Genomic DNA, 16,820 nt, shown 5'->3' with positions numbered 1-16,820 from the left:
GCAAAGGCAGACCAGTTAAGGTGAAGCAGGCTGCCAGGTGATGCTGGCCAGCCTCATGGTGGTCTCGTTCAGTCGTGGGGGCAGGAACGTGCGTGGGCAGATTAGGCAGCCAGCTTTGGCCCTAACCTTAAACGAATTACCCTGCTAATCCCTCTAGCAATACCCTATCCCCCTATTAACCCACTGACCTAACTCGAGCCTCACTCTAAGCCTTGCTATCTAATTTATCCCTCCCAGGTCCTTTAATCCCTCTAACTAACCTGACCTATCTCCTGAGAGGATATCAATGCACTTGCACAGTTTCAAACTCATGAGGTGGCGTGGCACCATAAGGCTCGCCGGCAGAGTAGCCCAATAGGGTGGGGGCGGGAGGGGGGTGGGGAAGGGGGGGGTGTGCACATCCTTTCTAAAAACTGGTGGACACAATGGTTCCACTCACGATCCAATTACCCGACCCCATTATCCAGCAGCTATAATCACACACGATGGTACCAAGGGGGAGCATCCCTATCCTAACCTAACATCAGAAAATTCCATTTTTTTTTTTCTTTTACAATTGCACCCCCTTCTACAGTGGTTCTATGTAACCAATTTTTCCCGTCGTCCCGCATGTTGGTATTTCGTCAATTTACGGCCCAGCCCTCAATTTTTCTTTCTGTGCCATCGTACAATATCGTGGCTGGGCAATGTGGCTCCACTTGCAGGTCTACCTGCCTGCTAACTCACATATGGCACCCCTGGGTCACTGGCGCCACCTACCGAGCTTACCTGCTACTCGCTAAACTATGGGGCAGGCCCTTCCTGGCTCTCCTCCCGACGCCCACTATGGCGTATGGTGCTCCGGGCCCCTTCCCTTGGGTACCCGTGCCCATTACAATCACAAATTATGTGGTCGCCTGGATCTACCTACGGCCTCACCTGGCCGACTAGCTCCCAGCACCCAGGGCATCCTCCACAACAATAAGCCACCATCAACAAACCACACTCCCAGCCCTTCAGGAAAACCATTGCACCTTTGTAATTAAAAAAAACAAACATAATAATAAGAAGAAGAAAAAGAAGAAGAATAAACTTTCGACTTACAGCACCAACGGCAAAATTACATCGCGTTCCAAAACATCTGAACCCCCTCTATTCTAACACCAATGCAAGCGAGGGTTCGTCAACACAGAAGGGTATACAATGCTCCATATCAACACATTTTGTACCATTCAATCTTTTGATTCACAAAAAAAAAAAAAAAACAATTGCCACGCACTTCATTCACATCCTGCATCGCTTTCTCAACAAACATTTCTCCATTCGTTCCTCAATGGTCAGGACCACGAGGAAGGAGGAGGAAGAGGAGGAAGGCACTAACCGAGCAACATTCCGATTCCAATGACAAAATCAAACTCCCAATCGTCAATTTCAATCGTCACTCATCCCCTCTAATCTCTAATATCGTTAATGTTAACTGTCAATCTGCCTATAAAGTTATCTTGCATGCCATCCAGATTTACTGTTCCCTCTGGGCCATATAGTTTCCCTACAGCCCAGGCTCCAGCCTTCGTGGCATTGCACGCATGTCGGGAAACCCGACACCATGTTGCTTACGACACCATGTTGCTTACGTACCATGCAGCACCTGTCTTTAACCACCTGTGTACCCTGTATGGGGGCTCACACGGATCACATCCTGCGTCCTGTGAGCTCCCAACCGCAATAGCTGTGGGAACAGCACGGCCTTCACACGGCACATCCTGTGCACCACGCGTCACGCCGGCTTCCAAGCACGGCCATCCTCGCATGCTTGACGGTCTGTGTGTAAACAACCCCAGGTCCCCACGTGACCCCACTAATCCGCTAATTGGCGTGGGAGCACCGTGGGAATTTCTCTAACGCTCAGCTCCTTTTCTTCAAGGCTCTCGTTGGATTTAATTATCCCCCCCCTCCCAATTCGCCTTGCTCCCCTCTCCCTCTCGAAAGGGATTACTGAGGTGGTGAAACACACCCAATTGGCAGCGTTTTCTTTTTACATGCCAGGTTCGACAAAGAACCCAATGGGAGCATTTATAATAACCTTATTTATCGACGCAAAGGGCAGCATGCATGCATGCTCCAACATGCAGCACCCTCTGCAAAACCCCTCCAGTCGGCTTACCCCGTACCAGGCTCAAATCAATAGCTTGGGGATGCCGTTTTAATTTAACAACTGCACCTTCTGTCATTGACGGCTCCCCCATGCACGTTCCTTCGAACCCCTTGCGGTCCACTCAAACCGTGCCCATGAGAACCGGCACACCACTCATTTCCTCATACTCGCATGCACCCGTGCTGGGATGCATGGAGTACGCAGCTTCCATCTCCCGCACCGATGGGTTGACACACCCTTCGGTGCATACCTCACCAACCGGCTGGTTGATTTCCGCCACGCACGTCCGTGCCGCGAACACGGGTGTAAGGGCCCTGTCACACCCTGACGTTTTAGTCAGCCATGGCAATGCATAAAAATGTATGCAAAACGTTGACGTACGCTGAAAAATTTGATGTTTCTTTAAGTTTTGGGCGTATTCATAACGTGTTGGTCGTATGCATAACATATTAGTAACGGGCACAGAACGTTTCGTTGTGTTATTGATAACTTTTACCAACGAATGCTTAGCCTGTTGTCGGCGTTCACAACCTATGCCCAACGATAGTTTAACTTATGCATAGCGTGCTAAACGTATTGCCGGCGAACTCGTGGCGTAGCCTGTTAAAAACCTGCTGGACGCCGATTTAAATCATAACTGCCTGAGAATTTGAAGTGTCAACATCGCAGTCACACCTTGACGATTTTGCCAGCGTATTCCGACCTATGAAAAATTTGTCTAAAACGCTGGCACACGTCAAATACGGTAAAGGTAAGTTGTGTATACGTTAAGAGTCGGCTGGAAAACAATGAAGTACGCTGTCATATTACGTGGTACGTGTAATACGTCATGAAATTTCAAGCATGCTGAAAATTTTACGACGTACTCGGCGTATGGCTAACACGTTCCGCATGCGTTGTCATATGTTCCTGGCATGCTCCGCGATCGTTTACACACGACGGACACACGTTACTTGTAGGTTACTCATAAGTCAAAACACGTCAAGGTAATATTTAACATACCCGCAACCTAATTTTCAACTAATGGGTAACGTCCTTTTAACCTATGAGTAGCGTGCTCTGAACCTATGTTTAACGTGCTTGAAACCTATGAGTAACGTGCATTGGACCTATTTGTAACTTGCCTTGAACCAATGACTAGCGTGCTATGAACCTATGAGTAACGTGCGTTTAACCTATGTGTAGCATGTTTTGAACCTAAGTATAACGTGCTTCTCACCTTTGAGTCACATGCTATGAACCTATGTGTAACGTATCTCAAGCGCACATTGTTGTATGTAGACGAATTAGATTGACGTCTTCCAGACGACCACAGAACTTACTGAACGTGTTTCTAACTTACACCTACCGTGTAATGGTGTATTGGCAGCGTTAAGGGGAATTGGTATATACAAATGGGCTTCACAAGAGGAACCCATCATTGTTCCAGACTCCATGTTGAGTAGATGTCAATGCCAGTAGTATTAGTAGTAGTTGGTGTGCGTGACAGTAGTAATAGTAGTAGTAGTTGTAGCATTGGTAGTAGTAGTATGTCTATGTCAGTAGTAGTATGTGAGCGTGATGGGGAGGGTGTGGGTGATGATGGATCCTCTTATCGTCCACGAATAGGAGACCACTTTGCACCATTGTTCGATGTTCTTTTCGGCTAATTTTATTTCCTCATTCCCACGATGAAATATTTCTTTGTTTTACTTTTTAAAGTATTAAAAACGACTGACAAATGCATAATGTACTAGTAATGAACACAGAACGCTTCGATAACTTATAGATAAGTTATACCAACGATTGTTTATCGTGTTTTAGTCGTCCACAACCTATGCCCAACGATAGTCTAGTGTATGCATAGCGTAATAATTCCCAAGCACGTTATTCATAGGTTATAAATAAGTCACAGGTACCCAAAACATTACTTTGATCTGTTTCGACGTATGAGGAACTTTCAAGTAGCGTGTTGCATGCTTACAAAACGTTACTCATAGGTTAGAAATATGTTTTGGGTACGCGAATGTTACCTCTACGTGTTTCGACTTATGAGTAACATACAATTAACGTGCGTCAACGATCGCATAACGTGCCTACAACTTATGGCCAGCGTAGCGGAAAGTGTGAGCCAAACGCCGAGTACGTCGTAAAATTTCAAGCATGCAAAATTTTTTGGACAACCAAAAATTACAACGTTTTAAACCAGCGTAATACGACCTATGGTAGTGTTTTTCAGCATGCACCTCATGTACACATAACGTACCCATAACGTATTCGACGTGTGCCAGCGTTTTAGACAAATTTTTCATAAATCGGCATATGCTGGCTAAATCGTTCGTTCGTCAGGTCAGGTTCGATCTGTGACCTGCTACAGGTACCATGTAAACCTGTACTAACCTGTTCCATGGTCGGGTTGTCGGCGACTAAACCGTCTCCCCCACCAGGTTTTCTGGTGAGGAGGGTGTTTGGATATGGACACCCAGCAGGATTAAAAACAAAACCTGTCAAAGGGCGGAGGAGCTCCTTGTGAGCCAACGGCCATCCATATCTAGTGCCCAACTGTGTCTGCGGACGTCCTCCTGCAGTTGGGTTACTTCTTATTAGGAGGTTGGTGGCAGGATTTGCACTCCAGCCACCGTAAAACGCTTCATTCCGCAAAACGCAAAAACGCAAAAAAATCTGAAAACCCACTCCGTGGGAGTACCTCCTGTGCAGCTTCCCTTCGCAGGGCAGCTCACCGGATGATGGGATTGGGGCAAAGCCTTCGGGACCCCCAATCTTTGATAGGAGGGAAACCACGGGGTAACATCCCTGGGTCAGATTGCGGGAGAGTGTGTCGGAGTGGTGCTGAGGTGTCGTCCACCAGACGGCGGTCTCCTTGGGTTAACCTGAGGCGGTCCCTTCGGGTGGGTGCCTGGAATGTCCTATCCCTAAGAGAGGATGATCACCTGTCTCTGTTATCATCTGAGCTCAAGCGTTTGGACATCGGGATTGCAGCTCTCTCTGAGGTTCGGAGACCGGATTGCGGCGAGATAATGGTGGGTGGTTACACCTACTATTGGTCTGGTCGCTCTGATGGTTACCATACCCAAGGAGTTGCTGTAGCTGTGTCCAATAAGCTGACCCCAATGATAATTGAGGTAACACCGGTCAACGAGCGTATTATGAGATTAAGGATTCGTCACTCCTTAGGTGTCATTTCCCTGGTCTCTATTTATGCTCCGACTGAGGCGAGTGATGTTACCGTGAAGGACACATTCTACGCCACACTCGAGTCTGTGGTTGATCAGTGCCCCAGACGAGATACACTTCTAGTCTTGGGGGATTTCAATGCATCGACTGGAACTGATAGGGATGGTTATGAGGTGTGTGTTGGTCCCCATGGGTCAGGAACTATGAACCAGAATAGCACTAAGTTCCTTGACTTTGCAAGAAGTCATGGACTTAGGGTGGCTGGTTCATGGTTTCAGCGCCCGCAAGCTCATCGCTGGACTTGGTATTCCAACGCTGGCGGTGTGGCAAAGGAGATTGACCATGTCCTCATTGACTGTCGTTGGAGGATGATCCAGAACTGCAGGGTCTACCGGAGTGCTCAGTTCCTCAATACTGACCACAGGCTTGTTGTAGCAACTCTAAAGCTGCACCTTAAATCCTGGAGAATGGTACCATCCCAGCCTAGGCTGGATGTTGCCAAGCTCAGGGATGAGAGAGTAGCTGAGGAGTTTGCGAACAGGCTGAGTGGACACTTGGGGGTCTGGGTGCTTTGGGGGTCCTGAAGAGTTGTGGAACACCTTCAAGACCACCGTCCTTGATGTTGCCGGTGGATGCCTTGGAGTTCACCGCAGGGCAAAGAAGAATTTTGTCTCTCAAGGGACACTGGATACCATTGACCAGAGTCGCAGGGCCAGGCTGAATGGCAGAGCTGAGCTGTTCAGGGAGCTGAGGCGTAAAACTGTACGTGCACTGAGGGTGGACAAGGAGGCCTATGTGCGAGGAATCTGTGAGGGGGTAGAGCATCACCTGTGGACAGGTGATTCTCGTCCCGCTTACAGGGGAATTCGCGCATTACGTTCATCCAAGCCCATCCCTCGGAGCACTGCAGTTCGAGCAGAGAGTGGTAGGCTCTTGACAGAGGAGTCTGAAGTGAAGGCCCGCTGGGCCGGTTACTTCGAGCGGTTGTACCAGGCTGATCCCCCAGCTGTCGAGTTGGACGTCAAGGGTGTTACAATCCCTGTTGCTGACCCTCGAATCAACTGTGGTCCACCATCGCTTGTGGAAACACGGGCTGCGGTGAACCAGTTGAAACGGGGCAAAGCTCCAGGGATCTGTGGCATCCATGCCGAACTTCTCAAGGCTGGTGGAAATGCTGCACTCGCGTCGTTGCATGCAGTTTTGTGCTCTGCCTGGAACACAGGCATCATCCCAACTGACTGGAAGAGGGGCCTTGTTGTCCCTCTCTGGAAAGGGAAGGGTGATCGCCAAGACTGCAACAACTACCGAGGGGTGACGCTGCTCTCAGTGCCGGGCAAGGTCTTTGCTCGGATAATTCTTGATAGGGTTCGCCACCATCTGCTTGAGCACCAGCGTCCAGAGCAGTCAGGCTTTACACCAAAGAGGTCAACGATTGACCGTATCCTTGCACTTCGTGTCCTCACCGAACGCAGACGAGAGTTTCGGCAGGGGCTGCTTGCAGCCTATGTTGATCTCTGTAAAGCGTTCGATTCAGTGAATCGGGATGTCCTCTGGAGGATTCTTGGTCTTCGTGGGGTGCCACCGAAACTGATCGATCTGATGTCTGAACTCTACTCTGGTACTGAGAGTGCTGTGAAGTGTGGTGGTACCGCCTCTGACTTATTTCCAGTTTTTACTGGAGTTCGTCAGGGATGTGTACTTGCCCCCACACTTTTCAGCACTTGTATGGACTGGATTTTTGGGAGGATGTCGGAGAGATCAAGTTGCGGTGCATCGTTTGGCAATGTCAAGATCTCGGACCTTGATTTTGCAGATGATGCAGTCATCTTTGCGGAGACTTTAGACATCCTCTTGGGGGCCCTCGAGGTGCTGAATGAGGAGTCGGAGCCGTTGGGATTACGGATTTCTTGGGTCAAAACAAAGATCCAGGCTTTCGGTGACATCTTGGATGCTGCTGTCCTGTCTGTGTCTGTTTGTGGTGAGGATGTTGAGGTCGTGGATAGATTCACTTACCTTGGCAGTGATATTCATGTCTCCGCAGGTTGTGAGCCGGAGGTCAATAGACGTCTGGGTCGGGCCTGGGGAGTCATGGATTCACTGGATCATGGGGTGTGGCGCTGCTGGTACCTGTGCGGGAGGACGAAAGTCCGAGTCTTCAGGTCCTTGGTACTTCCAGTCTTGCTCTATGGGTGCGAGACTTGGACTTTAACCAAGGATCTGAGACGGAGACTTAATTCCTTTGGTACCAGGTCTCTTCGGAGAATCCTTGGCTATCGCTGGTCGGATTTTGTGTCCAACGAGCGGTTGCTGAGAGAGACTCGGATGAGATTTGTTACCTGCATAGTCCGTGAGCGTCAGCTGCGGCTGTATGGACATGTGGCTCGTTTTCCTGACGCTGATCCTGCTCACCAGATTCTCTCAGCGAGGGAGTTTCATGAGTGGAGGAGGCCAGTGGGCCGACCACGTGCCTCATGGTTGCAGCAGGTTGACCATCATCTCAAGGAGATGGGGATGGGCCTGGCATCTGCCTGGGGGATGGCCAGACGGAGGCCCCTGGAGTACCGGCGGAAAGTGGACGCAGCGACGCGCTGTTCTGGCACATGCTCCCATACCTGACCTGACTGGCTAAATCGTCAAGGTGTGACAGCCCCTTTAACAGCGGCTCGTCCGACACCGCGCACCCACCCCCGCAGCAGACAGCACGTGCCAGGCAGCTTCAAAAGACACGGCTCGTCTGCTCACCGCATGCCAAAGCATCCTCTGGCCTGCCTTATCTACCCCTTAAATTTTCTGGCCCAGGCTATCAAATCTTTGACAGATTGGCCCTTGTTATTCGTTTTAACTAATAAATTACGATCGCGTACCAGCTCCAGAAAGAATTTACGAACACTCTCACGTTCCAGCTCCATTCTAACTCCCTTCCTTAGCTCTGTCTTTCCCATTACCTGTAAAGGTGCTGACCATCAGGCTTCCCCTAAATTACCCCTGACCTGACCAGCCACCATTACGTACTGCATGTCCCACACACAGGCCACATTCTTTCCTTGTCCCTCACGTACCGACGTTCCCATTTTGCATGGGCTCGTACATGCAGTGGTTACCCGTGTGCTGGTTGCCTTCAAACTCAGCCTCTACCAGGCCGGCCCCCACCTCAGCCTTTACCTCACTGCCCATTACTTATATATTGGCCCTGAACCCATTACTTATTGCTTGCATAACCTTGGCCAGTTTCTTTCATCCTGCTTTCATCTCTGCCTTTATCCCAATGCCCATCAATTGCATATCACCCCTCAGTTTCTCTTGTCCCACCTTCATGTCTTCCCAACCCACCTTCATGTGAGCCCTCAGCTTCTCTTGTCCCAGTTCCATCAATCTCATCATCCGATTCATCATTTCAACAAACTGATCCAAGTGGCTTTGGCGTGGCCAATTTGCTACTCTGGGGTGTGGATTCCATGGGAAGCGCAATATCCTCCGGGAGGTGAATTTGGCGGTGGAGGCCCCCGAGCATTGCCAATGTCTCTGCTGCAGCTGCGGTCCTCTCGGAATACTCCCCCTGGGAACTATCATCCTCAAAACTGCTGTCCTGAGCCGTAGGTTCTTCTGCAATGTCTAAACCCACCTGGACCAGCTTGTCTTGGTCTGCCATGGTCTGCACAAATAATAAAGTAAAATTTGCACCCGAACCTGCTCTTCATTTTTGGGGTGTGTTCAGCACACCCCAGGTCCGAATCCCACTCCTGACACCAAAATGTCGCAGCCCCGGCATCACAGGGGAACCACGAGGTATGGGCTTGCCCCTGGTTCCTCTCCGGACTCACCAAGAATCGCAGGCCGTCGCATACAAATAACTTTGCGTCGCGGCTGGAACCTAATCAACTGCGAACGCCAATAACTTGACTACATGACTGAGAGTCCTCCATCTGACAACCGTTTACCGAGGAACACATGATCCCCTTATCAGGGAATCATGCCCTCAATGCACATTTGTTTTACTTACCGCATCAGGTGCAGCTGAGAGGAGCTTCCAAGTACATAACGGCTATTTAACAGATTTTGGGTAATAACGTCCCGGCTAAGCTAGGATGCGGGCCATGATAGGTAAATGGAGGAAAAGACAAAAATGAGCTTGGTACATTTTTAACAGGCACATTTTTTTCATAAAATTGAGGAAAGTTATGTGGGACAGTATGGGATTTATTGCAAATTTACAGCAGGGAGCAGCAAGGAATTTGTGGGGTGTGGCAGACACAATATTCACAAAAGAAGACGACGACAGTGCAGAGTTATCCCGAATATTCTTCAACAGTCTTAACTTGTGCTACGACAGGCACCATCACACACTCACACACACACACACACACACACACACACACACACACACACACACACACACACACACACACACACACACACACACACACACACACACACACACACACACACACACACACACACACACACACACACACACACACACACACACACACACACACACACACACACACACCAGAGAAATGGAAGCAGTGGAGGATTAGCGACCCCTCAATACCTGGCACAGTCGGTGGACCTGCGCAACTCAAAACGCTTAGGAAAGGGGAAGAGGGAGAAATACCAAGGGTGTCTAGAGTGCGTGAGTGAGAGGTGCAAGTGTAATGCAACGTGGGGTGCAGTGAGGTACAAGAGAAAGAATGTGAGGTGCAGGTCAGTACGGTTCACTCTTGCATTCGCTTGTGGGTTCGCTCTGAAAAGAATGCTATTGGTCGGGCTTGCTCATGTCGATTGCTCTTTTGCGTCCACAGCGGACGAAAGATAGATGGTAGAAGAAAGATGCACAAGAGAAAAACCCCTTATATAGATAGTAGTGTGAGAATCTGTATGTGTAAGTGTTGCAATGGGATGCAGCCTAACTGAACATCGAAAGAATGAAAGCAGCCCCGACTCGCAGCAGCAGCTCGTGATCCCATGCTTGATCACAATGACTCACGGCGCCCCTCGCTCAGCGCCGACCCTTGTCCTCCTTGCGTCACCTGTTTCCCCAGCGAGCTCCGATGTTTGGCGAGTTCTACTCCTGGCTCGTTCCTTCCCCCATGACTGAACGACACCACCATGAGGCCAGGAACACCACCTGCTGGCCTGCTTTTGCCTTGCCCGATTGCCTTTGTCTTGCCATTGCTTGTCGACCGTGCCAGGTATTGAGAGGTCGCTCATCCTCAACTGCTATCTATCTCTCTGGGCTATCTCTACGTGTGTGTGTGTGTGTGTGTGTGTGTGTGTGTGTGTGTGTGTGTGTGTGTGTGTGTGTGTGTGTGTGTGTGTGCGTGTGCGTGTGTGTGTGTGTGTGTGTGTGTGTGTGTGTGTGTGTGTGTGTGTGTGTGTGTGTGTGTGTGTGTGTGTGTGATGGCACCAGTTGTAGCATAAGTTAAGACTATATAAGAATATTTGGGATAACTCTATGGTCTTCTTCTTTTGTAAATATTGTATGTCTTTTGCTGCACCCCACAAAATCTTTGCTTTCCCACCTGTACATTTGCAATAAATCCCATACTGTGCCACATAAATTTCCTTGCTCTTGTTTAAATAAATGTGCCTGTTAGAAATGGACCCAGCTCATTTTTGTCATTTCCTCCATTGGTCTAGCATGGCCCGCACCCTAGCTAAGCCAGGACGTTATTCCCCAAAAATCTCTTCAACAGCCGGTGTGTGCTAGGCAGCTCTGTTCGGCTGCATCTGATATGGTAATTAACTTAAGTAATGCAAGTACGCATATAGAGCACGATTCCCCGAGAAGGAGATCACGTGTTCCAAGGTAAACGGTTGTCAGTGGGAGGACCCTGGGTCACATGGTCAAGTTATTGGCATTCATGGTCGATTAGCAACCCGCTGAAACACAAAGTTATTCGTGTGCAATGGCCTGCGATTCCCGGTGAGCCCGGAGAGGAACCAGGGACAGCCCCTCCCTCATGGTTCCCCTGCGACGCCGGGGCCACAAAAGTAAGCATGTACATCCGTTAACATCTCCTCACAAACGACATGACCGAAATGGATGAAATTTGGTACAAGCCAGGAGGCGACGATGGTTCGCGGGCATTATTGAACAATGCCACGATAGGTACAATTGAGTTAGTGGAAGCTTTTGAGGAAGCCCTACCGTAAAACCTATCTCTTCCGTCAAAATTGACCAAATCAAATCGGATTTTTTTATATGTTGTACTTATGGACATTACGCACAGCTTCGAGGAAATGAAATTGCGAGAAAAAAAAATCAAGAAAAAATAAATAAATAAAAAGTTCAAGTGGGCGTGGCTCCACCCACAAGGGGTGTGGGACGCCCCTCATACAAAAAGACAACTAGACCATGATACCTAGCTTGTGTCCAAGTTTTATCAAGACTGCATCAAACGTCACGAAGCCAAGCATGCTCTGGAGAGAGTCACAAACAGACAGACAAGCCAGTAGGCGGACATGGGTAGTCGATCAAGTCGAATTTCGTCGTTTATCAGCCGTTACTAGCCAACAAACGCGTCCATAGCAACGGTTCTTTCTCACACATAACTAGGACATACCATGAACCTACCATACCAGTTTCATGTATATCTGACTCGTAGTCTCTGAGATATAACGAACTTTGTTTTTTTTTTATTGTTTTCGACCAGGGTTCATTCAAAGTCTATCTTCTCCGACAGTTTTCATAGGATCCGGCTGGAAATTTTTGACAATATGGCTGAATGTACTGGCCACAGTCGCTCGTGGCCCTATTTTTGAAAAAATTAATTTTTGAGATTTTTTTGAAAATTTCAAAGGTGACCTAATAGGTCACCTAACTAGGTGACCTAGCTAGGCAACAGATGGGTCCATAACAATGGTTCTCATTTGCACACAACTCGGTCATGGTATGAACCTACCAACCAAGTTTCATCGAAATCGCCATTGTATTAACGGAACACTGGACCGAACAGACATACATGCAGACAGACAAACATATTGACGGAAATACTGACAATAAGGGTAGACCAGATTGACTACCCAACAAGCAGGTAGGCGGCGATGGGTCGCCGAGCATGGAAACTATAAGATATAGAGCAAAATGGATGTCATATAGCGGATAGGGAATCACCTTAAGATTATGCATATCAAATCTCATCCAGTTCCATCTACTGATAACTACTCGGTATCCATTTGAATGAAAAGTACCGAAAATGCGGTTTGAAATCGGAAATCCCCAAAGTTCGAAGGGGTGCTGTGGGTCAACAAAGATCTAAATCGAAAATCCGGCTCGATCGTATGTGCACAATGTATTCCAGACGATTAGTATGAATTTTCATGACCATCCGACCATAACCCTAGGAGTAGCATTTGGCGTGAAGGCACCTCCAGCTCTCGCATATTATTGATTTTTGCACTAATTGACCTTTAACCCCTGACCTAAGCGAAATCAGTCAATATGTCCTGAGGCAAAGTTGTAGTACTCATTGAGTACCATGAACCTGCAAAGTTTCATTCGTATCGATGCACTCACCTGGTCGCTAGGGGGCCTTCAATTTTCGCGCATACCCTAATTGTAGGGGGCGCTGCAAGTAAAGTATTCCATATATCACAAAAACCGGAATATATTTGATAGAGCATCACCTGTAGATCATTCGTGCCAAATTTCATAACCCTACGTGGGATAATGGCTTTCGGAATTGATTTTGCGTGAACGGTACCGATTTTGAAGGTTTTTCGGTTGTTGCTAGGGAACCAAAGCGTCCCTAGCAGCCATCACAATTTCCAAAGCACTAGGACATAAGATGTACCTACCACCCGAGTTTGGTCAAAATCTGCCCACGTTTACTACCAATTATGCTGATGACAAACGAACAAACATCCAAACAAACAGACAGAATTACTGACAATAAGGGTCACCTATTTCGGCGACCCAACAGACAGACACACACAATTAAAATAGTGGTCACTGCTGGTGCCCATGAACCAACAATGCATCAGGACAGCAAGATCTCATGGGGTTGTGCTCCACATCCGGATCCACCCATTTAAGGGGAGTAAAAATGGGGGATTCTGCCCAAAATATTGGTGTTTCATTCAAAAGTCTTCTCAGAAACCAACAACTGGCTTCAGACCAATCTGGCCACGCAGCATCGAGACCATGCCCTACCCTTAAAGTTGTCCTCCCAATGGCTGTATCTCCCCTGGAAAGGTGGCCACAGCCTCCCACCCCTTATTCCTCATTTTCACTAAATCATATTTTTCTGACAAAAGAGATGACCGACACGGGCAAAATTTGGTACGATACATCAGAACAGTAATGTCTCCTGAGGTTGTGCTCCGCATCTGGATCAGCCCCCTATAAGAGGCTGAAAAGGGGGGTTTTAGCCTCAAATTCAGGTAATGTATTTAAAAATCTTCTCAGAAACTGATGGCCAGATGCAGACGTAATTCTTCATAAAATATAAGGACTATGCCATTAACTTAAGTTCTGCTCCTTGTCTCTCAATGACCGTTCCATTTCAGGAAGGAAGCCATAAGCCCTCCCCCCTAATTTCTCATTTTCACCCTGCCTGTTGGAAAAATAACTGTCCCCCACAGGGCCATTATTTTATAAAGAAGAATAAAATATTTGTTTTATAATAACATCAGGAAGTATTAACAAAAACATTATATATATATATATATATATATATATATATATATATATATATATATATATATATATATATATATATATATATATATATATATATATATATATATATATATATATATATATATATAAACATTAATGAAAAGAATAATTGCCATCACTCCTCGTCTGGTCCGACACCTCCAACATGGCAGCAGTGAGCGGAGGCTCATCCTGTTGAAAAATGAAGGTGGAATAAACAACGCTGATTACCTCAGAGCATTTGCATGCAGTACAGGTAGTCCCCAAACTTCCGAACAAACGTTCATATGAACATTATACTTTATAACCATGTTTCGGTCTTTTGAAGGCCGAATCCACTCATACAAACACGGCTTTTTTGAACATAGCGTGCCAAACATGAAGGCAGGAAAACGGATGGAGAGCTAATTACCCATTCATAGCTCCAACACTCTTCCACATGCCATTCTCTCCACAGGGTTCCTTACACGCACGAGAGACAGCGGGGCTCATCCTTTTTCACCATAAACCCCTCTAACTAGCTCATTGTCCCTTACATTAGTGTATATGGCAAGTGACACACATTTCATGGGTTTGACCAATTTTGTTTCTGAAAACCCACATATACGTTTTGTCGCATCAAAACCTGTATTGGATCGAAAGTACTGTTACAGATTTCCGCCTGCTGGCGTGCGGACAGCCGCTTTTAGCCGAATCGCGGCCGTACGCCCACCGGACGAGCAATCCAGTCGCAGTCTTCTGGATCAAATGCCGGAATCCAGCTACGGGTGTGTTTTTAAGCACACCACAGCCTTGTCAGTACTCTACCCGCACGCTACACAGGGTCCGATCGCCGAATTACCTAATTATTCGTGCAGGAAGGCTACTGAGAGGTTGTACCTCAACGGGAGCTGCTTGGAAACGAGCCACGTACGCAGCTCGTTCCGTTCTGTGGATACCGAGCGGTGTATTTATCGCGCAGCCCCATTGGACCCGATCACTTTATCGGCTATTAAAAAGCCAGCTATATTCCGAACTCAATGATGGCAGTTCAATGAAGGAAAAGGACGCGACGAACGGGTTAACATTCACACAAGGACATTTATTTATACAAGCACGTATGCAATGAATAGGGGTTAGGGACAAAACACGAGCAAGAAGAAGAACTACCACCATTCTATTAATTACGTACACTTATACAGTTCTACTTAAAGACATGGCGCCACAAAGTTCATTCATAACCCCAGAAAGGAAAGGCCCAGGCTTGTAAGCCTTTAATGTTTCTCAGAGCTTGGGAGACCGAAAGAGCTCCGAGAAGCCGCGTTGGTTACCTGCCACCTTCGTGGCGACTCGCTGGGTGCTCCTTGGCGTCCCGTCCACACGGCTGCTGGCGTGACCGCGGCGCAGCCCAGGCCTCGTCGAGCGGCCCGATTGATCGGGCCTAGTCAACAACGCCTCAGAGGAACGAACGGGCCTTTGCTCTTTTAGAGTTGATGCTCTCTTAAGAGCCCGTCCGTTCCTCCGCGTCGTTTGGACTGTTCCAGGGCCCGATCACCTCAGACTGTTATGCCGCTGGCTGGCGACTCCTCTCCAGCCTCTTCCCAGCAACCCAAAGCTCGGCACGGCATGGCAGGCTGCGCTCCAGGCTCCGCTCTCTCCAGCTCCCGTCCGTCTGCAGACTCCAGGCTGATCCGGCTCCCAACGTGGCCCTGCACAATTGCGCGCTTGGCGTCTCTGCGCGCCTTTATATGGGATCCGTGAGGCGAGGTTTGATCTCCGATCCCTCACCTCTGACCCCCCCCCCCTGCTGGCTCAGCCCCCTTCGATCTCCTGATCCGATTTTGAGGTGAAGCTCAGAGCGAGCGGACGTGGCAGAGATCATCGACCCTGATGCCAACGAAGGAGAGCGGACGTGGGTGAAATCACCGTGGCTGGCGCAAAGATGGCGGCGTCTGCGGAGATGAAGGGAGGCGATGTTGTTCGTTGCGTAGGTGGTGAGGGGATGTCGTGGTGGTCGTTGTGGAGATTGTTGATGAGAGCGATGTTGGTGGTGTGGGTGGTTGTTGTGAAGCGGTTGATGAGAGCGATGTTGGTGGTGGAGGTGGTTGTTGTGACGTGGTTGGTCCAAAATAAAGATAGTAAAACAAAAACGGCTACCTCAAAGATCACAGCCCTGCACACTAATAATTTCCCGTTAAACATCAGTGGGGAAATCTATCTGAACACAGACTTATCGACATAACTGATCTAAGAACCTATATGGTGCTCTGTGAATTTCCACAACCGCAACAGTAATATCAATTTTTAAAACGCAATGTTTCCCTTCCATTCCACTCGCAAGGATTGACACAGACTGATAGACCTGCAGTCAATATGCAAAGCATTCCTCCATCCAATTAGCTGTGTGACGTCACAAATTTCCCCTCACCAAAGATGTCACCACTCCCCAGGATTTCGTGAGCATTATCGCTTCACCATTCAATCACATTTAATAAGTAGATTAAAAAACAACCCCGCTTTCCTTTCCTACCAACCTGCTTTCCATCACTTCCAACTTGCCACATTTGCACTACACACATTCCATTTACTCTAATTATTCATTCTTGAATGAATAGTAACTAAGAAGTGAAACATTTAATGTTTTATGTATAAAAAAATGGGGGGGGGGGGGTTCATTTGTGTTCAGGAACCAATTAATCACTTACCCCATGTATTTAAAGGGGATTCATTGTTCCGGCTTATGAAGATCCAGCTTACAAACACTTCAAAAACAATCTCTTTGGATACTGGGGACTGCGTGTACTGTACAAACAATGTGGGAGGGTGCGTTTATTCAGGGAGTGCTGCGTGTTATGGATTTTCTTCATGTTT

At 48.0% G+C, this 16,820-nt stretch overlaps 1 protein-coding gene across 5 annotated transcripts in view; it reads right to left on the bottom strand.

The window, feature by feature from the left end:
• LOC147013095 (uncharacterized) overlaps positions 1-16,820 on the bottom strand; it is a 60,389-nt gene that overhangs the window by 9,442 nt on the left and 34,127 nt on the right. The window lies entirely within an intron of this gene.

Source organism: Eptatretus burgeri, chromosome 14, assembly GCF_056783735.1.
Source record: "Eptatretus burgeri isolate ZD-2024b chromosome 14, Ebu_testis_v1, whole genome shotgun sequence".
Classification (NCBI taxonomy): Eukaryota; Metazoa; Chordata; class Myxini; order Myxiniformes; family Myxinidae; genus Eptatretus; species Eptatretus burgeri.
The sequence above is the reverse complement of the archived record's forward strand: the minus strand, read 5'-3'. Positions and strand labels throughout refer to the sequence as shown.